Source organism: Dipodomys spectabilis, unplaced genomic scaffold, assembly GCF_019054845.1.
Source record: "Dipodomys spectabilis isolate Male_0828 unplaced genomic scaffold, ASM1905484v1 ptg000191l, whole genome shotgun sequence".
Classification (NCBI taxonomy): Eukaryota; Metazoa; Chordata; class Mammalia; order Rodentia; family Heteromyidae; genus Dipodomys; species Dipodomys spectabilis.
Window position 1 is genome coordinate 146,043 of NW_024870868.1, and position 4,268 is coordinate 150,310.

A 4,268-nucleotide genomic window follows, 5' to 3' on the forward strand; every position below is an offset into this window, starting at 1 on the left:
ATATACATACTCTATTATACTGAGGAAAATTCCATGTGTTCCTAGCTTCTCAGACCTTTTAATCATAAAGGGGTATTGGATAATTTTAAAAGCTATTTCTACATCAATATAGACGATCATGTGGTTCTTTTCCCTGCTTCTGCTGATGGTGTCTGTTATGTATATTGACAAGTATATTGAATCCATTTGTATCCTAGGATGAATACTGTTTGATCATAGCATACGATTTTTTTGTTAGTTGTGAAATTGGTTGGTGAGAATTTGATTGAGAAGTTCTCTATCAATGTTTATCAAAGAGTTGGGTTCATAGTTCTCTTTCTTTGATGAGTCCTTATCTGATTTGGGGAAGAGCCTAATTCCAGTTTCATAGAATATGTTTGATAATTCCATTTCCCTTTCTATTCCAAAGAAGAGATATATCTGAGTATTGTAAGTTCTTTGCAAGCCTTAATTTCATGGTAAATCCATTGAGTCCTACATTTTTCTGTTATGAGAAATTGTTTATTGAAATTTCATTTTCATTACTTCTTATGTATCACTTCTTGGTTCAGTTAGAGTACAGGAAAGCATAATTTTCTCCAGGATTCTCCAGTTGATTGGCATATGGTTTTCAAGTACTCTCATATAACAGTCTCAATTTTGCTAATTTATGTTGTGGTCTCATTTTTTGTTTCTCTAATTTTATCTGTTTGAGTGAGTCCTCTTAGGAGCTCTTAGGAGCTGTGAATCATCTACTGAATATATTTAACTTGTTCTCTGGTAGGAAGCATGTCATATAACCACGTCCTGTTCTTCTTCATCTTTTCTGTGGAGGATATCTTTGATTAACTTCCATCCTGCTGATTTGGTGGAGATACATTGTTTCTAGTTTTCTTTGTCATGAAATATTTTTATATATCCTTTAATTGTAAAGGAATATTTGGCTTGGGACCATATTCATGGTTCATAGTTGTTTGCCCTTAATGTTTGTTATATATCATGCTGGCCTCTTCTTTTTTTTTACCATATCAGCTAAGAAATCTGTAGTTATTCTGACTGCATATCCTTTATAAATAATCAATCTTTTCTCTTTGGCAGCTTTAAGAATCCTTTCCTTGATTTCTAATGATCCTCTAATGCATTATGATGTGGTGGTGGGTTGTTCTTTTCTAGAATTCTCTGCTTGGTGTTCTAAAGGCTTCTCTTCTCTGAATGAATCTATCTCTTTGGATGTTTGCAATGTTCTTTGCTAGAATTCTGTAATATGTTTCCCATCAATTTAGTGTCCTGCTCTTCTTGATACCAATCTTCCCTAAATTTGATCTTCTCAGTCTTGAAGTTCTGGCAAGATCATTTCTTATTCTTTGGATTTGTTCTAAATTATTACTTCCTCTTTCCTATTAGACCTATTTGGTCTTTGACCCCTGAGATTATCTTCTATATCATCTATTTGCTGTGGAGATATTCTACTTTGTTTTTGATTTCCCTGTCTTCTAATTGGTCATTTTTTATGGCTTCTATCTCTTTATTAAAGCTTTGTTTTAGGTCTGGGTATGGACTTTCCTTACATCTTTTCTTTGGGTGGTGGGGAGGCGGTTGGAAGGGTTGTTTTTATAGCTGTGTCGTCTCTTATATCTTTTAACTAGGCATCCATTTTTTCCTTGGACTCCCTTGCATTTTCAGAATTTATTTCTGTTTGTAGTCTCCATGAGTTATTTTGCTAATCTATAGTTGGTCTTATCTTGTTCACAAATTTCCTTGTAGAGATTTTTTATCTTTTCATTAATCACATTTTTCAGCAGTATTTGTAATGAATTTTGAAAACTGTCTTCTACGTCCTTAATTGTCTGTTCTAATGCGTGGTTATTTACTGTGTGAATTATACTACTTTGACATCTTTTTCTTGTATTTTTCTGATTTGCTATGTTCACTTGGGGGATTTCTTTTGGGGCATCTATGATCTTAATAGGTGACTCTTTATGTTCTTGGTTGAATTGCTAGGTGTTGGTTTGATCTTCTGTTTTGATTTGTTTTTCTGGAATTAGGTTTTTGTCTAGACCATTAAGTGTAGGAATAGAAATCAATTGTGGGAAGATGTTGTGATGTTAATACTTGTGGTTCCAGTTACAGTTCGGGTTGTACAGTGATATCTTCAATTGTCTCTGAATATGGATTTGGCTGTCTCCGTTGTACACTTCTGTTCCTCCTTTTTTCCCATGTGGACCTTTTATTTCCACACTGCAGCTGTATTTTGAATATGTTGGCCACCACCTTCACAGCAGGCACCTGCCTGGCTGGGCACCTTTTCAAAGATTTCTGTTTGCTTGGAAGACATATAAAATCTTCTTTTGAATTGTATATCTATAAGTAATTATAGTTGACTTGGTGTGACCCTCTAGAAGTGGAGTACCCTGTAGGACTCTAAAGATCTGTTTCATTAGAGAGAGCTAGGGTAATTTTCTGTTGTTATTGTGCCATTGGTTTTCCTCGTCCTCAGATTTATTTTATTCATTGTTGATTTTTTCCACATAATTTAGGATTTGTGATGGTGGTATCAGGTTATTTTTGTTTTTTGTTTATGTTAATTTGATATAGTGATTTCAGGCTTGTATGAAGAGACAGTAAGAATATTAAATGTATGTTATTACATGGAAAGAAAGATAGCAGACATTTTAACCTATTTACTACAAGTAAATTAATATTAAGCAAAGCTAATTAAAATAATTACGTCTTTACTCTTCAGAGGATGAATACAGTACTCTTGGATATCTTGGAGGAAAAGACTTTAGACTCATTACAACTGATGCCTTACATTGATATTACTGGCTAAACTATCTTCTTCAGAAAGGCAAAAGCTCCATGTCTTTCATATTAATATAAAATCATAATATCTGCATGTTGAATTGTTTTTCTCTGCTATTTTCAATTCTATTCTTCATCCATTAAGTATCTAGGGCTTTGAATGACCAATTCCTTAAAATAACTATACTGTTTTTGATGTGATATAAATCTCAGTAATATTTTTTTCCTTATAGATTTTTATTGTGAAAATACCATTTCCCTTATTGCAATAACTAGTATAGGTTTGAATCAAGCAGAAAAGTAATATTAATATGAATTTTCCTCTGAGTCTCATCTTAAGCTACATTCATATGAAATTTATGCAGTCTCAAGCAAAAAACCTGACAATTTTACCCTTTTCTGTTTTAATCAATCATTCTCTTTAGAAATATGTTCTCACCTTTTATATTGCTCCAGTAAACATCATGTATTTCTAGTACTTTTACTGAAATAAATATAAAGTATGGAACATGAATACTAGCCCCCCCTTATCACTTTAAAGTAAATCCTTGGGAACTATTTTATATATAAAAATAAAAATAAAATTTGTGGAGGAGATGGGGAAAAACAAGTCGTTTAAGGATACAGGTGGACCCATTGCAACAATGAGAAGTACAAGTTGTCAAGTCGAAAACGAACTTTACAACTTTGGTGCGGGAGGTGGGGAGAGAATTGGGTGGGGGGCGAGGGGGGAGTCTGGGAAAGGATGTGAAGGGTAAACAAAGGAGTAGGCTGCAATGCTTGCTAAGAAATATACTCATTATCTTGCCCATGTAATTGTAACCTCTCTGTACAGTATGTTCACAAAAAATAAAAATTAAACTTAAAAATAAAAAATAAAAATAAAACAGTGCAATGCACATGTTTATACATGAATCATCTAATTGTTGAGTCAATTAGAAACAAGAACTACCATACCACATCAAGTCTCAATTTACTTAAAGGCACCAAAAATCTTAGTGTTCATGAATATCACTGATTTTTTAAAAAATGACTAGTCACAACAAAGTTTATATTACATTTCAAACTTAAAAAGTGAAAATTACCACCAGAGTTGTTGTCAATATCCTGTTTCCAGGAATACATTTTTTCAGTAGAGAAACAAAAATAAGGATTTTTCACATAGAAAGACAGATGTAGAAACAGACTGTCTTTCCTTAAGATGATAAATATTTGCATTCGAAGATACTATAGCAATTCATAAGAGAATTTGTGATCAGAAGTGACAAGTAAGCAAAGCAACTGGAAAACTGTATATGTAGATTGAAACTTCACTATAAGATCACAAGTTTACAATAAATTATTCTACAGAAGATGATTCTGTATCTCTAAAACACATCCAGTGTTCTACGTTTTCCCTCATACTCCTGTTCTCTTACCTCAGTTCCTGATCAATATTCTTCTACTTTCATGATGTCAATTCTTAATAATATAACAAGGTGGGTATA